This window comes from Macaca mulatta, chromosome 17, assembly GCF_049350105.2.
Source record: "Macaca mulatta isolate MMU2019108-1 chromosome 17, T2T-MMU8v2.0, whole genome shotgun sequence".
Lineage (NCBI taxonomy): Eukaryota > Metazoa > Chordata > Mammalia > Primates > Cercopithecidae > Macaca > Macaca mulatta.
The window spans coordinates 16,051,536-16,069,996 of NC_133422.1; the positions used below are offsets into that span (position 1 = coordinate 16,051,536).

The 18,461-nt window shown below is 39.0% G+C and overlaps 1 protein-coding gene across 1 annotated transcript in view; it reads left to right on the forward strand.

Annotated features, from left to right (window-relative positions):
* The window catches only part of CCNA1 (cyclin A1), a 69,256-nt gene that overhangs the window by 30,569 nt on the left and 20,226 nt on the right, over positions 1 to 18,461 (forward strand). The window contains exon 3 of the mRNA XM_077974259.1: positions 6,330 to 6,419. The gene's annotated coding sequence lies outside the window, so the exon portion shown is untranslated. The remainder of the gene's footprint in view (positions 1 to 6,329; positions 6,420 to 18,461) is intronic.

Consider the following 18,461-nt stretch of genomic DNA (forward strand, 5'->3'; position numbering starts at 1 on the left):
CTCTCTAAATAAATAAATAAATAAATAAAGATTCTCAGGTGAGAGTTTACAGTTTTTGTTTTTCTTTTCTACCCAGAGCAAAAGAGTGTAGTCCTTCGAGTGTACTAGTGTTTGTTGGGGCCTGGAATCTAACTCAGCTTTGTTCAGGCCAAAGGTCTTTCTTTCTTGCTCCAGAACAGTCATTAAAATTCAAGGCTCTTTTTACTGTAGTTGAGGTGTTTTTGTGTAGGAATAGTTTTTCAGTGCATGCCAGGTCACTAAAAGGAACTAAAGTCTTTGACAGTGGAATAACTCCTGGACAATTTTATATTAAATATACAAATAAATCAGGAGTTGTGATTTTAAAACCACATGAAGTCAGATTGTATTTTCTTAGCATTTATGGGTAAAGAACAAAAATAAAAACTATTTCGTGTATGACAAAAGTAATTGGGGCAGGGCGCGGTGGCTCACGCCTGTAATCCCAGCACTTTGGGAGGCCGAAGCAGGCAGATCACGAGGTCAGGAGATCGAGGCCATCCTGGCTAACACAGTGAAACCCAGTCTCTACTAAAAATACAAAAAATTAGCCGGGTGTGGTGGCCGGCACCTGTGGTCCCAGCTACTCAGGAGACTGAGGCAGGAGAATGGTGTGAGCCCAGGAGGCGGAGCTTGCAGTGAGCCGAGATCGCACCACTGCACTCCAGCCTGAGCAACAGAGTGAGACTCCGTCTCAAAAGAAAATAAAAAAACAAAAACAAACAAATAAAAAAAGTAATTGGGAAGAGGTGTATTTTAGGATAATATGGATATGACAGCCATAAGAAAAACAGTACAGTTTTATCCTTACTAATAAATATCATTGCTTAAAGTGTTTGATTAGCACCCTAAAAAATGTATCTTCTTGTATATTGTTAAAGGAAGTTGGCTCTGATGCATAAGTATGAACATCTATTAACACAATGAAATTAGTCCACAGCAGAACTGTTAGTTTAAGCCGTGTTTGGGCAACACATATCTTCCTTGAAAAAGAATTAGACTGAAAGAGCTGATTATTCCTTAAAAGCCATTTAGCACAACCCACATCTCATACCTTAATTTGTAATGTTTCATACAAATTCAGTTCTTTTCAGTAGTTCGGTGAATGGTATGTCACTTTTTGGATGGCAGCCCTTATTTTTGAAGATTCCTGTTATGTGGAAGAAAACTGGCTACTTTCTATGTAAATATTTTGTTAAATATTTATTGCTTTCTCTAGGATTTCTCCATCAGTTTCCATGACAGAGTCTAGCAGTAGATGTACCAAAAAAATCTCCCAGGAATATCTTGTTTAGATTTACTTTGAGGAACCAGTAACTCATCCTTATGGGTCCAGAGGGAAGCTATGGGCAGACTCGTGTGAGCCAGCCTCTACACTTGAGAGTATATAGAACTCCTGGGGGAGTGGAGGGGGATCCTAATATCAGGGAGAAAAGCTCCTTGTCTGTAAACATGAAAAGTGAAACACATGTTGACTTTCAGGGTGCTTAGTGATAAATCAGTGAAGAAGAAGAAGAGGAAGAGGAAGAGGAAGAAGAGGAAGGAGAAGAAGGAAGAAGAAGAAGAAGAAGAAGAAGAAGAAGAAGAAGAAGAAGAAGAAGAAGAAGAAGAAGAAGAAGAAGAAGAAGAAGAAGAAGAAGAGGGGGAGGAGGAGGAGGAGCAGGAGGAGGAGGAGGAGGAAAGGGAAGAAGAAGGGGAAGGGGAAGAAGAAGAGGAGGAGGAGGAGGAAGAAGAAGAAAAAGAAGAAGAAGAAGAAGAAGAAGAAGAAGAAGAAGAAGAAGAAGGAGGAGGAGGAGGAGGAGGAGGAGGAGGAGGAGGAGGAGGAAAGAAAGAAAGAAAGAAAGAAAGAGAAAGAAAGAAAGAAGAAAGAAGAAGAATTATTGAAGAAACAAAGTTCTAGCTGTTGCTGATCAGATACCTTGAGGTCAGCGGAGGCTTCAGTGCTAGACTAGCTCTTTAATCCCTTCTTCATGTAAGATCCCTAGGTATTCTTTTACCCTGGTATGATCCCTGCTACACATTTAAACTGACTTTTGTGAAATTTATCTGGTATCTAAGTGTTTGGTTGCAGGAGAAAGCAAAACAAAAAACAAAACCTGAATGCCCTATTGCCAGAGGCAGACTATCTTAGACATCTTGTATCCCTTATTCTGAATATTTAGTAGGTAACCATGATGTTTTTTGTTAACTTCAATAACAAGCACATTAATTTAATCATGGTTAAAAACAAAAGTGAGAGAGATACTATTAGCTTTATTTTTGAGCAGTGGTTTATCCCAAATACATGTATTTTATCAGCTACCCTTTCTGTTTATAATCTGGCCTTGGAATTCCAGAAGACCATATAATGAAGAGAAATAATAATCAAAACAGCACCACATACCCATTTTATTTTCTTTCCAAAGCAAATTTAGATGATATATTACTTTTTGTAACTTGGTACCTTTTCCAGAATGCTTTTCTTTGCCCCAGCAGCAAATAACAACAAAATCCCTGAAGCCTCCAAATATTTGAAACTATTTTTCTTGGAGTTTCCATGGTATCTCCTTGATATAAATGGATCTGAAAAGCCTTTGCAGATAAATGTGTGAAAATACATTTTATATCACTTCTAAAATCTGGCAAGGGAAATTATCTCTAAAGACATTCATCTCATTGACTTGGCAATTTTACTAAACTGTAATCACCACTTAAATATTTTCATTGTTGAAGAGCGCATGTTCCCATAAAGTAAAGATTCATCCACCCAGAGCTTGAAGGATAAATATATAATTTCCACAAAGGTCTTATAATCCTTAGACACAGTTGAGTAATAGTGCAGAATTAAATAGTGCTGTCAGCACTGAATCTATCAGTGAGACCAACAAAAGTCAAAGTGGGTGGCATATTTCAACAAATGGTATCAGCAGAATATCATAAGATTCAGGATAGCTCAGAAGACTAAGCTTCATATCTAATTAATCCTGAAACATTATTTAATTGCCCAAATCAACTGTCATACTAATTCATGTTCCTAAGTTCATAGTGGAAGGAGACCAATTCTAAAGAGATCTTAGTCTGGCCATTTAAAAAGTCATCCTCATTCGGGAGAGTTACTCAATTTCAATTTAATTCTTCATTTCAAAGAGGAATAATTATGTTCACTTATTTTGAATAATAAGTTATTGTATAATGTGTTCTAAGTGAAAATTAATTAGTAAGTCACCAGTCACATTTAGTGAAAATAGAAAACATACTTCCCTTTGTTTTCAGAAATAAGTAATTGCTTTTGTCAGTCCACAGAAAGCTGTTGACCATCTGCTATTCCTAATACTTTGAACAGTGTGCAGAAAGTGTCCAAAGTAGAATAACAGTGTGTTTATGATTGTTTTAGGAAACAAGAAACCAAGAATTGGACGAATTGTCTGGGCTCAGTGGCTCACGCCCACAATCCCTGCACTTTGGGAGGCCGAGGAAGGAGGATTACCTGAGGTCAGGAGTTCGACACCAGCCTGGCCAACATGGTGAAGCCCTGTCTCTACTAAAAATACAAAAAAAAAAAAAAAAAATTAGCTGGGTGTGATGGTGCATGCCTGTAATCCCAGCTATTTGGGAGGCTGAGGCAGGAGAATTGCTTGAACCTGGAAGGTGGAGGTTTCACTGAGCCAAAATCACGTCACTGCACTCCAGCCTGGGCAACAGAGTGAGACTCCGTCTCAAAAAAAAAAAAAAAAGAATTGGACAAATGAAATATGTAGACATAGTCACTGCCTATGAGCCAAAATACAAATTTTTCTTTTAAATGTTAATATTACATTGAAAAAGAAAAGAAACTGTGTTTTCTTTAGTTTCATTATAATAGAGATATAACAATATTTTAATTAAAATGCATAGGAGGCATAATAATGTAATTCAGCATAAAAATACTAATGTACACAGAGAGCTTATGGTGTGACCTGAGTTTGCACAGGTGGGTGAGCTGTAGTTCTTTTCCAGCGGAAGACCATGTGCGGATCTGGACCTTTCCAGATAGCAGTTCTGACCATGGCCTTCTAGCATTCACTCTCCTGGCTCTCATCACTCCACAGATTGAGAAGAAAGCTCTGACAATGATCCCATCATTTCTTTGTGATACACAGAAGTAAGACTCACTGAATTACTCCAGTGAAATCTTTGTTAAATGGGCCTTTGTGTCTATGGTACTGTGTTGGGTTGCTTGTATTCAGAAATTAGTCACATTGATACTATGTCTGCTCCATGAAAACCTGTATTACTGTATTAGTTCTCACACAGTAATACAAAGGGAAAAGAAACCAATTTAGTAAAAACACAGACTATGTTATTCATAGACTTGAACTCAAGGATAAAATTACTGAAAGCTAATCTTTTTAAATAATGTATATGCTGATTAAAAGGCAACTGTAAATATGAGTTGGTTCTTTGTTTTCATAATGAAAAAATACAAAAGTTTTTGGGTCAAGATGAATATAGGAACACAATGGATGTTTACAAAATAGTCAATGTTTACTTGAGCTAGTTAATATGAATCTGGTTATACAATCATATTTGAAATAATATTATAAAAATGTGCCAATTTGAAATATTTCTTCTCATTTCAGAAATAATTTTACTCAAATTCTTCAAATTCTTGAAGACAAGAGTCTTCATTATCAGAAGAGCCACTATTTGAGCCATTTAATTTTTTCCAATTCTAAGTATTTTGAGATAAAACAGTTTTTAAGATAAAATACCTTTGAATTGTACTATAATTGTAAATTTTATTCCAAAACAAAGTAGTCAATTGTGAAACAGTAGAACAATTGTTTTACATTGTCCCATAAGACATACATTTGTTATCTCCACAAAGCAAAGGTGAATTGCTTTATAAAAAACTGATCTTAATAATCTTGTTTATATCCATATCCCAACACTACAATTTGAAGGTCTTACCTGGAAGAATAATTACCAAATCTGTACTAAAAGTCTTTGTCTCTTTTATTAGCTCAGTTAGATGACCTTTTAAGATTCCCCATATAGCTCTAATTGACATCTTTTCAGGCTAATTTGTCTTTCCTAAATAATTTGTAATTAAAATAGGATAATTGGAATAATACTTCCATCAAACAAGAGTCTTGGAGAGGACTTGGATATTAAGTGTCTTAGTTCATTTGGGCTGCCACAGCAGAATATCATAGAGTGAGTGCTTTGTAAACAACAAATATTTATTTCTCACAGTTCTGAAGTTGGGAACTCCAATATCAAGGTGCCTGCAGATTCAGTGTCTGGTGAGGACCCGCTTCCTCATTCATAGTGGCAGTCTTCTCATTGTGTCTTCGCAGAGCAGAAGGGGAGAGGGAGATCTCTGGGGTCTCTTTTATAAGGACACTAGTCCCATTCATGAGGTTTCCTCCAGGCTTCCTCCCTCATGACATAATCAACTCCTAAAGACTCAGTCTCCTAATGCCATCACTTTGGCAGTTAGGATTTCAACAGATGAATTTGAGGGGACATAAACATTTATGTTTATGTAACTCCTTTAAGTAACTCCTTTTCTCTGAGGACTAATTTGGTAAAACACAAAAACAACGTTCTTCAAATAACTTGGCCTTTATTTTTGCTTGACAGTTAATCACATTTTGTTGTAGTTTTGTCTTTGGTATTATTGTTCCTTAGGGTAAAGTTTTTCAATCATTGAAGCCACAGAAGATCTTTAAGGTATTTAACATATATATGTTTAACCATTTACACACTGCTATAAAGAAATACCTGAGACTGGGTAATTTATAAAGGAAAGAGGTTTAATTGACTCAAAGTTCTGCATGGCTAGGGAGGCCTCAGAAAACTTACAATTGTTGCAGAAAGTGAAGGAAAAGCAGGCACCCTCCTCACAAGGCAGCAGGAGAGAGGAGAGGAGGGGAAACTGGCATTTATAAAGCCATTAGATCTCGTGAGAATTCACTCGCTATCACGAGAACAGCATAGGGGAAATCACCCATGATCCAATCATCTCCCACCAGGACCCTCCCTCAACATGTGGGGATTATGGGGATTACAATTTGAGCTGAGATTTGGGTGGGGACACAGAACCAAACTATATCAACATGGCATGGTGGTTTTAAAAATGCCTACAAATTCTTTGACACTACTCCAATAAAAAGATAGAGCCCAATTCCCCTTCTCTTGAATATAAGCCAATCTAAGTGACTCAAGTTTAACAAATGAAATGTTCTGAAAGTGATGTTGTATGAGTTCTGAGGCTAGGCTGGAAAAGACAAGACAGTATCTGCCTGGTGATCTTTTTGTCTTTCTGTCTATCCCTCTCTCTGAACCAGCGCCATGTTTTGAGGAAGCCCAGGCTCCATGGAGAGGCCAATAGCCAAGACTAAGGTCTCAGCCAAAAGCGAGCATCACCTGCCAGATACGTAAGTGAATGAGCCATTGGATGATTTCCGTGGCTAGCCTTTGAGTTGCCTCAGCTAACATCAAGTAGAACTCTGACCATCTTGTAGATTTGTGAGCAAAATGCATACTGTTGTTGTTTTAAGCTACTAAGTTTTTGGGGTGGTTTTTTATGCAACAGAAGATAACCGAAACACACAGATCATAGGACTACAGAACAATATGTGTCTTACAGAGTAAATGATTAATAAAGAATTCCCAAATGAATAAACACATGAATATGACTATAGTAAATCAAAGTGAATATAATTTCCATTTTCCAATGGCAACACTGATATGTTTTTTTCTGACATCATTATTCCTCAAAATGCTGTTATGGACTAAACTGTGCCTCCCTCCCAAATTCCTGTGTTGAAGCCCAAACCCCCAGTGTGACTATATTTGGAGATAGGGCCTTTAAAGTGGTAATTAAGGGTAAATGACATCATAAGGATGGGGCCCTAGGCCAACAGAACTGTGTGTGGCCTTATAAGAAAAGGAAGAGACACCAGGGATATATGCACGGAGAAAAAGCCATGTGAAGACAGGGTAAGAAGACAGCCATTTGCAAACCAAGGAGAGAAGCCTCAGGAGAAACCAAACCTGCTGACACCTAGATCTTGGACAGCCAGCCTCCTAAACTGTGTGTGAGACAATACATTTCTATTATTTAAGTCACCCTGTCTGTGGTGTTTTGTTATGACAGCCGGAGCAGACTAATATACATGTCAGACACGTACCCTTCTCAGGGCCTTATACTTGCTGGCCCCTTTCCCTGGGGCGCTCTGCTCCCAGATAGCCACAGAGTTTGTTCCCTTACTTTATTCAAATCTCTGCTCAGATAGTACTTCAACAGTACACCTTATAAAGGGCAGGTTCTGGCTCAACTGACTCCTTATCCTCTTACCTGCTTTAGATTGTCTTCATAGTGCTTATCACTACTTCTCATGGTATTATACATTTGTCTCTGTTTTTCTGTTTTCCCCAAAGGGAAGTAAAGTTCTTGAGGGCAAGAACTGTGCCTAATTTAGATTACTGTGCTATCCTAGGTCCTGCAACACTGCCAGGCACAAAGTAGCAGCTCAATAATGTTGAATGGGTTTTTTAAAAATGGATGCTTTTAGGTTAACAATGAATAAAGGACCTGTGCCAGGTGTGGTGGCTCACACCTGTAATCCCAGTACTTTGGGAGGCCTAGGCGGGCAGATCATCTGAGGTCAGAAGTTCAAGACCACCCTGGCCAACGTGGTGAAACCGCCATCTCTACTAAAAATGCAAAAATTAGCCAAGTGTGGTGGTGTGCACCTGTAATCCCAACTACTTGGGAGGCTGAGGCAGGAGAATCGCTTGAACTGGGGAGGTGGAGGTTGCAGTGAGCTGAGATTGTGCCACTGCACTCCAGCCTGGGTGACAGAGCGAGACTCTGTCTCAAAAAAAAAAAAAACCAAAAACCAAAAAACAACAACAACAAAAACCTGGTTTCAAAAGCAACATCCTCACAAATTAAAGTTAACAAATCCCCATATTTTGTGATGTTGCCACAAAAGACCAGTTTTATCACAAAAGGATTCTAAGAACCATAGGAAGATTAGGTCTCAGGCAGCAGGGAGCCAGAGCCCACAGCTGCTGGGGGAGGCAAGGAGACCAGAGGTGAGGAGTCCTGGAACAGAAGAGTCTTAGAGGGTCCAGTTCTCACTGAGGACGTGGTTGCACTAACCTTCCAGGTTACAGTGCTCGCGTTGGGCTGTGCTACTACATTTTTAAAGATTCTTGGCTAATGTGGGCCAGAGAGATCTTCAATTCAAACTAGAGATTGTTTCCTACCTGATAGGGGCAGCAAGGAGGGGACCTGTGGAGGTGGCTGCTGAGTGGGTAATGCTCTCTGGAAGAGAACTCAAGAGTGGAGACCTTGCAGCGCCCTGTCTAGTCACAGGAATTGCCAGGATGCTCAGGGTCTTGGGAACCAGACAGCTTCAGAGGGATCAGCTCAGGCACCTGCGCAAGCGCAAAAGTTATTTTAAAATGTCATTGCTTTAAATCTATAATTTAATATGAAATTTGAAACAATCAAATCAGGTTGATTCACATCTGCTATAGGAAAGGTAGGGATTAGATTGTAAATTCTGTGAGAACAGGGAGGAACCATGTCTCCCTTGTTTACTGTTATAGTCCCAATACCTAAGGAAGTGCCTAGCACATGATAGGTGCCCATTTGCTGAAAATGGCATGACGAACACACAAGTAGAAAGAGACAGTGAAACTGATTAGCTTTGTGTAGTTCTGATTCCCATCCCAGAACCTTCCCTGGGTCCAAACCCTACTGTACTTGCAGCTTAACAAGAGGAGAGAGGTCTGAGAATCTGTTAGCAGGAAAATGGCAATTCTTATTTCACTTTTGTTTTGCATATATTTAAAATATGCAACCCATATTATGAACCCAAATATGAGCACCCCAGCATAGATAAATATTGGGTTATTTCTTTAAAATTCAGATATAATAATGTAAATCAAAGTGTTCAGTAATACTGTTTTCTGAAACATCCTAAGAGCTACAAGAAAATAATAAATTTACAAATTACGTTTCAAACTTATTATGGTAAGGTATTATATGAAAGAAAACAGCAAATATTCTTCAAACTTTTTTTGAAGTTGTACAAATAAGTTAAACAAATCAAAGCTAGTATTAGGGGCCAGATTTGGTCGTATTTTAGAAGCATATGTAGAAAACCATTAGGAAAATCAGAATTTGAGTAGATTTTAGATTTATTTCTGTTCTGAAAAAAGTTAGTGTTTAATAATATTTAAAATTTTTCTATTAATTACATATATAGGACATAACAAATTTTAATTTTTAAATTAGGAGATTTCCAAATATATCATGCAGTATACAATTTTTTTTTTTTTTCTAAAAGAATGTAACAATGTTCAGAAAAAAAAATTGCGCCTGGTGAGTGAATGTGTGAATCTGGGAAACCACATTTCTCCCCTGGATCTTTGCAACCCTTGGATCAGGAGATCCCCTCACGAGTCCACTCCACTGGGGCCTTGGGTTTGACACACAGGGCTGCGCGGAGTCTCAGTGGAGCAGCTGCTCAGGCACACACAGAGACCTAGAAACTTTACATACTCAGGCCCCGAGATCCCCAACAAAGGTGACTGCAACTCAGGTGAGACCAGAGGTCCGTACATACCCCCAGGAAGGGGTCTGAATCCAGGGGACCAAGCAGCCTGGGTCGGCAGGCCCCACTTCCACAGTACCTTACAAGATAAGACCCACTGGCTTGGAATTCCAGCCGCTGGCAACAGGGTGGAGCTGCCTGAGATGGGACAGAGCCTCTTGGAGGAGGGGAGGGCTGCCATCGTTGTTGTTTGGACAACTCAGTCATTCCAGCCTGTGGGCTTCGGAGAATCTGAAGAGTTTTGACAAGGAAGGGATCCCCCAGCTCAGCGCAGTTACTTTACCAAAACATGGCCAGGCTGCTGCTTTAAGTGGGATCCCGACCCAAACCTCCTCATTGGGCAGGACCTCTCAGCGTGACCTCCAGCCACCCCTGCCTGCCCTCTCACTACAGAGAGAGCTCTGATCTCTCCCTGGGATAGAGTGCCCTGGGGAAGAAAGGGATGCCACCTTTATTATTTGGATGACTCAGCCATTCCAGCCTGCAAGCTTTGTAGAGTCCAAACAGTCCTGACTAGGAAGGAACCCCCTAGCACAGCACAGCTGCTTTACCAGCATATGGCCAGGCTGTTTCTTGAAGCAGGACCCTGATCCATTCCTCCTCACTGTGCGGGACCTCCAAGCCAGGGCCTCCAGCCACTCCCACCCTTATTCCACAGACAGAGCTCTGATCTTTCCCTGGGATGGAGTGCCTGTGGGGAAGGGCAGGCTGCCACCTCTGTTTGGATGACCCAGCCATTCCAGCCTTCAGGCTTTGGAGAGTACAAGCTGACTGGAGCACAGGTGCTTCCCCAGTACCACACAGCTGTTTTTCTAAGGCATGGTCAGTCTGCTTTTTTAAAAGAGACCCCAATACATTCCTCCTCATTGAGCAGGCCCCCCAGCTGGGGCCTCCAGCTAACCCTGCCCATGTTCTATGACTGAGACAGAGTGCCTGAGGATTGGAGCTGGCTGTCACTATTGCTGTTTATGCATCTCAGCTGGACCAGCCTGCGGGCCTTGGAGAGCCCAAACCGACCGGAGGCTGAAGGGATCCCCAACACAGCACGGCTGCTGTACCACAATACAGCCAGACTGCTTCTTTAAAGCAGGTCCCTGATCCTGTTCCTCGTAACTGGGTGAGACCTCCCAATCAGGGTGTCAAGCCATCTCCTACATGCGTATTTGGGCCGGAACAAATCAGTATCCTACTGGAACAGAGCTTCCAGAGGAAGGGGCAGGCTGCCATCTTTGCTGTTTTGCAGCCTTCACTGGTGATAACTCCTGGTTATGAAAAAATCGAGGCAACTAGGGTTTGGAGCAGACCCCCAGCAAACTGCAGCAGCCCCATGGAAGAGTGGCCAGACTCTTAAAAGAAAACAAACAAACAACAGAAACTGCACTGGCTAGCCATATGCAGAAAATTGAAACTAGACCCCTTCCTTACTTTATACAAAAATAAACTCAAGATGGATTAAACACTTAAATATAATATCTAAAACTATAAAAACCCTGGAAGAAAATCTAGGCAATACCATTCAGGACATAGGCACAGGCAAAGATTTCATGACGAAGACACCAAAAGCAATTGCAACAAAAGCAAAAATTGACAACTGGGATCTAATTAAACTAAAAAGCTTCTGCACAGCAAAAGAAACTATCAACAGAGTAAACAGACAACCTACAGAGTGGGAGAAAATTTTTGTAGTCTATCCATCTGACAAAGATCTAATATCCAGCATCTAATAAGGAATTTAAACAAATTTGCAGAAGAAAAACAACCCCATTGAAAGCTGGCCAAAGAACATGAACAGACACTTTTCAAAAGAAGACATACATTCAACCAACAAACATATAAAAGAAAGCTTAACATCACTGATCATTAAAGAAATGCAAATCAAGCCACAGTAAGATACCATGTCACACCTGTCAGAAAGACTATTATTAAAAAGTCAAAAAAACAAGAGATGCTGATGAGGTTGTGGAGAAAAAGGAATGCTTTTATGCTGCTGGTGGGAGTGTAAATAGTTCAACCACTGTGGAAGACTGTCGCAATTCCTCAAAGACCTAGAGGCAGAAATACCATTTGACCCAGCAATCCCATTACTGAGTATATACCCCCCAAATATAAATCATTCTGTTATAAAGATACATGCACGTGTATGTTCACTGCAGCACTATTCACAATAGCAAAGACATGGAATTAACCTAAATGCCCTTCAATGATAGACTGGATAAAGAAAATGTGGTACACATACACCATGGAATACTATGCAGTCATAAAAAGGAAGAAGATCATGTCCCTTGCCGGGACATGGATGGAGCTGGAGCTGGAGGCCATTATCCTTATCTAACTAACGCAAGAACAGAAAACCAAATAGTGCACATTCTCACGTATAAGTGGGAGCTGAAGGATGAGAACATGTGGACGTGGAGGGGAATAACATGCACTGGGGCCTGTCAGAGAGCGGGGAGTGGGAGGAGGGAGAGGATCAGGAAGAATAGCTAGTGGATGCTGGGCTCAATACTTGGGTAGTGGGATGATCTGTGCAGCAAACCACAATGGCACATGTTTACCTATGTAACAAACCTACACATCCTGCACATGTACCCCTGAACTTAAAATAAAAGTTGGAAATTTTAAAAATGCTGTACAACTTTGTTTTTATACAATTCAGATCCCCATCTTTTCTCAAAAGTGCAGTTTTGAAGTGGAACATGAAGAGAGGGATGATATATGGCTTGTAAGAAAAAAGATTAATAAAGTCTTTCTGATTAATGATCTAAGTCAAAATTTAAATGATACGTTCAAAATCAGTTCCACCCTGAATCACCCTTGAAATACATTGCTACAGATTATTAAATCACTCACATGAGTTAGAAATTGCATTTTACTTATCACACAGAAATCATTGCTGTTGTTGAACTGACAGATGATTAACCCCCAACAAATTCCAGTTTATTAATATTAGAGGGAGGGCAGAGCACTGTACCTCAACACACGTGAGAGGACATGTCCAGCCCTGTCTATCCCAGCCTAAGAAAGTTTTCCCTTTTGTTTCTTTTGGTGGCCTTCGATTATTCTGGAGTGTTTCTCCTTCACTATTGTTGTGATCTTAGCTTGTAATCAATAGTTAATCAGAATTTCAGAAGTTTCTAGTTAATCAGAATTTCAGAAATTTCTATGTTGGTTACACTTCTTAACATATCAAAAAAGCAAATTTCTGTCTTGTTTTTATGTACTTCTTCAGGAAAAGGATCAAAGGCCAGCTTCCTATAACACAAAGACAGCTTAAACATGATTCAGTATCTGCTTCTGGTGGGGTAAAATATTGATTGTGGATTCAAAGCAAGTAAATAGAAACAAAGAAAATATTTGTTATATTGATCATCTCAAATATTCCTTAGAGTGTGCCATTATTTCCAAATCCCACTTATAAAGTACACAGTATTTTATCATTATTTAGTTGAATTTATTTTCACTGACTGGTATGGGATTGGTATAGCAACAAGCTGTTAAACTGACCTCTCTATTTCACTAGCTTCCTTCGGTTCCCTCCAGCCTAAATTGCAAACTCTATTTCTCTTCCTCTTTTAGTAACTGTGCCTGCTAGCTTCAGAAAAAAAATTCTAATTTGTTATAAATAAATTATCTTGGACTTGAAAGCCAAAAAATTCAGTTCTAGCTGTATATCTTCCATATTCATTGTAACTGAAGATTTCTCCCAGAAAATTTCTACTTGAAAAACTTATCATCTTAATACTTAGTTATTCTCATCACAACTCCAGAATTTTTAATCACAATACAGTATGCTTGCTTTATTAGGTACATAAGTATATAAAGGAAAACACTCTGGAATCTGTCTATTGAAAAGTAAGTCTACTCAATTAAGGAAACTAGTAATAGAAATTATTTGTTTCTAAAAGTGAAACTGTCCCTATAAATTTTATAAAATTACTCGGGAAAGAAGGGAGGGAGAGAAACAAAACAAAGATAAACCAAGCTTACAGCATAGTCACATTAATCATTAGGTCAGCTTGCTTTTTGACCAGCTTCCTCATAGTTGTTTGTTGCCTAATGTTCCAGAATTATTGGACCTTGTCATAAGACTATCGTTTTTCTTAACTGCTCTATAGATAACCTAAGCATTGTGAAATATTGAGTTTTCCATTTGAGATATGATTTCAGTTCCCCTGTACCAGTAAAACTACTAACACCAGATGCTCTGAAGGATACCACAAAGAGTTGACTCACTAAAGAATGCAGTTTCCACATCCTGATGATTTCATGCCCATTACCCTAACCAATCAATGACTTCAATTTTCCAGCCCCTTACTCTCCATAATCCCCTTAAAAACTTTAGCCCAGAACACCTCAGGGAGATGGAGTTAAGAGTCTCCTCCCATCTTATCACTCTTCTGCCTCGTAATCATTAAACTTTCTCTGCTGTCTCAGTGTATTGGTCTGAGAGCAGGCACATGAACCTGTTAGTCTAATAACAATAGTATCAAAACGCAGAACTGTGAGCACACTGCTGCATAAATGATCTATTTAGTGTTTTCCAGAAAGCAAATAAGCAGCTCATTGTATTCCAGTAAGGCTCATTTACACAAATAATGGGTCTGTTCAGTCACGAAGCAAGAAACGAAGCAATATATCTCAAATAAGGACATATCTTGGGTGTTGATGAATTATTGTCTGAGGAATGAGGCTATCACAAGGCTGAATGTCAATCTGAGAGGCAAATTCTTAAATTATGGAAGGAGGGTATGAATTTGGTCACAAAATTTAACATACAACTTAGTAACAAAAATGAAGCTTAAGCGACAAATTACACAACTATTATGTAAGTCTAGCAGTCAGCAGATCTAAGTAGATGTCTATCTATAAAATTAAATGATAAAAGTTGGGTTAATTTGCCAGGTTAACAGAATCCAGATTGATCTTTTAGCTGTTCTTGTTCTACCTCTGGACTATTGCATGATCCTGAAAAAGAATGAACAGTTTTTTAACAAGGAAGATAATAATTTCTGGACGAACTCTCCTTGTTCATTTATAAATTGATCTTCTTTATAAATCACACGATGAAGTATGTTTGTTTCTCAAAAAAAAACCTCCTCTACATAGATGGTTTCATATCATTATTTTTTGGCACACTTTATCCTAAATTATGGTATAATAACTTAGGGGGAAGCTAGTCAAGAAAAACATACACATTTGCATACACGGTAGCAGATCTAGACTAATTATGATCACTCTTAATGTGCTATGACTGTTCTCAACTACCACCTAGTCTATCCTGCATTAACCAGTATCGTAGCCACTAGCTGCCTGTGACTACATAAATTAAAAATTCAGTTCTTCAGTTGCACTGGCTTCATTTCCAATGCTCAGTAGCCACGTATCATAGGAAATGTAGGTACAGAACATTTTCATCATTGCGGAAAGTTGTTTTTTTTTTTTTTTTTTTTTGAGACAGAGTCTCACTTCGTTACCCAGGATGGAGTGCAGTGGGGCAATCTCTGCTCACTGCAGCCTCCAATTCCTAGGTTCAAGCAATTCTCGTGCCTCAGCCTCCCGAGTAGCTGGAATTACAGATGTGCACCATCATGCTTGGCTAGTTTTTGTACTTTTACTAGAGATAGGGTTTCACCATGTTGGCCAGGCTGGTCTCAAACTCTTGACCTCAAGTGATCCAGCTGCCTCGGCCTCCCACAGTATTGGGATTACAGGCGTGAACCACCATGCCCAGCTGGAAAGTTCTAATGGATAACACATTTAGCTTGAACTTGCAGCTTGCCATGATAATTTTCTTCAATAATAATTTTTTTATTATTCAGCAATTAATATTTTTATTATAGGAAATTTAGAAACTACAGATAAACCAAATGAATTCAACTAGAATCAGCTAATCCTGTGATACGAACAGATAACTAATATTTGGTATGTATTTTTGGTGCTTCTTCCAAGCATATAAAAATTTTAAGTGAAAATCCAACATACTAAACTTACTGTTTTTGTACTTTATCTCATAAAATATATTTTGAACATTTCTGTATGTCACTTTTTCTCTACATAATTTCATATGACTCTATGGTAGTTTTTCAGACTAATGCTGCACAGTTGTCACTATAGACTCCTACTGCCCTATACTTCATTTAACAAATTCCTTCATTTGAAACATACAGATGATTTTTTAATTTCTCTATTATAAAAAGCTCTATAGGTGAACCTTTGAACCTATTTATGATTAGTTTCTTAGTATAAATCCTAGAATTGGAATTCATTAGTGTTAGTTTTCTTCTGAAACGTCACTTTTAGAAATTTAATTTGATGGATATAGGTCTGAACCAACGTTTTCTCACCTACACAGGACAGGGATTAATGAAATGATCTCCAAGTACCCTCCTAGCTTTTCAGATCTAAGAATTTTTTCAGTGAGTGACAAAATATGAAATTCCTAAGAAGGAGGAAAGAAAAAAACACAAAGGTTTGAAAAAGCAATTTAATACATCAGATTTCCTCCCTCATACACATACAATATTGTCATGAAATCAGGAATTTTGAGGCTGGCAGGGGAAAGATATGACCACCAGGTGGTAGCAGTACACAGAGTGCTTTGTGTGGTGCTTGGACAAGCTCTCATGTAGGAGTGTAGATGGGGGTGAAGCCCAGGGATCTTGGAGACCTTCCAGAGACAATGGTGTGGGTCCACCACCCAAAGGGGAAGAGAGCAAGGGAACTCCCTGGGGAGTGGAAAATCAGAGAAAGGAGGTTACCTTTAGGTTAGGTGATGTCCCTCAGCCTCACGATGTGGGAGGCTCTGGGTCAGAGAGTTAGGAAGGGTAGCATGGACCTGGGTCTTCTATAGCCTCAGGGTTTGGCTTATCTAAGGCTAACAGATGTCGGTGGAGTTTCTGGGCTCTGAATGACTAAAAAATATGCTTTCTTGGGCCATATTTAAAACAATTGGCTGTACAAGAATTTGAGTTTGCTGCCAGGATGCTTTGGAGCCAATGGTCTTGCTCAGGAATGAAGAAGTAAGCCACATAAGACCAATATAGAGGGGCCATCTTTTGCTCATTTTTGGAACAAGCATAACTTACATCTTATTATTCAATCAACAAACATTTATGAAGTGCCTACTATGTTCTGAGCACTATGCCAGGAAAAGAGCTTCCAAAATTGAGGAAGATGTCATCCCTGACGCTAAGGGACTTATGATTTTGGAAGAGGGCCTTTTGAATGGGAGAGTGGAACCCTGAAATGGTAGACAGGAAGCTGTTGCTCTTTCCCTCTTCATGGGTTTTCCTAGAATAGCTGTCTATCTACTAATAATTATTTTACAGTGGTGGCACATTGCACCAAATGTGTTACAATCAATCTACTTTTTTCTCCAACTCCATAATCAATCTCTGTTAATAAGGAGAATTCATTATTATCAAAACTCATACATATGTAGGGATGGAGGTGGAGGGAAAGGTGGCAGTTCTGGGCAATTATTAGAAAAGACTTTATCATTAAGATGTCTGAAATCAAACTTGCTCTTCACTTTCTTTTTCCTCAGAATTCAGCTAATCTTCTGGCATTTCTACTTCTGTTAACTCCACTATTCTGTCATCGACCTGACCTAGAAATTGCAAAATGATGTTTGTCTCCATCTTCTCTTTCAAACCCAGCATACAGTCAGTTGCTAAGTCATCTAGATTCTGTAGTCAGAGTGACTTCACTGAGCCTCCTGTTCTTTCTGTGTCTATGGCATGATCCTGGTTCAGGTTGCCATTTCCTCTAGCAAGTGTTTCCTGAAGCATCTCCTACTCCCAAATCCCAGGCTACTCATTGCTCTCAGATGGTTCTTCTATAAACATAGTTCTAACTTCATCATTCGTCTATTCAAAAGTGCCACAGCAAACTCCTTATTCTAGTATTCAAAAATACTACAGGACATTATCCCAATGTTCCTGATTGTAAAGTGTATCCTTTACTATAATCTCAGGTGTTATAGGACATCAGCATAACCCATAACATGTTTTATAATCATCTTCTCAGAGTCTTTACTCATGCAGAACTCTCTTCCTAAAATAGGTTCCCCAAACCCTGCAGATCAAAACCAGATCCAGATTTCAAGGCTAAACACAAAACCACCATTTTCAAGAAACCTTTCCTCATTTCTGTAATTAACTGAAAACATATGTGGCTTTTAACCAGAACTTTCTCTGGACTTCTTAGGAAATGTTTACTTCACTCTAATTACCTTGTGGCAAATTATTTGTGTATTTGACGAAATAAGACTAAAATCTCCTAAAAGACTAAACTTTGCATAAGACTCTTTGTTACTCATTTATGCAACTTCTGTGTCTATCATTAGAATAAATTAAAATGTGTTGTGCTTTTCATATACACAGAGAACAGTGTACTTCAGGTGGACATTTTTTTCACTGTTGATTAGGCAATGTGTTCAGTAATGGAAACAGATGAAAAAAGATATTCTTTGTCAATAAAAACCAAAAATAATAATAAACAATTCTGATATCATGGATAGAGCCACCAAGCTGCCTCATTCAGTCAGAAAAATATTAATTGCCAAAAAGGAACACACATTCATGCACAGAACTTTATGACTTATAATTATTATTAAAATGTTATATGTGTTTGTGATTTCTTCTTTCCAAACAGAATTTTCACAACTGAAAACTACATAGATTCTTTTGGCTTTTTTTTTTTTTGAGACAGAGTCTTGCTCTGTCACCTAGGCTGGAGTGCAGTGGTGTGATCTCAGCACATTGCAACCTTCACCTGCCAGGTTCAAACAATTCTCCTGCCTCAGCCTTCTGAGTACCTAGGACTACAGGCACGCCACCACTCCTG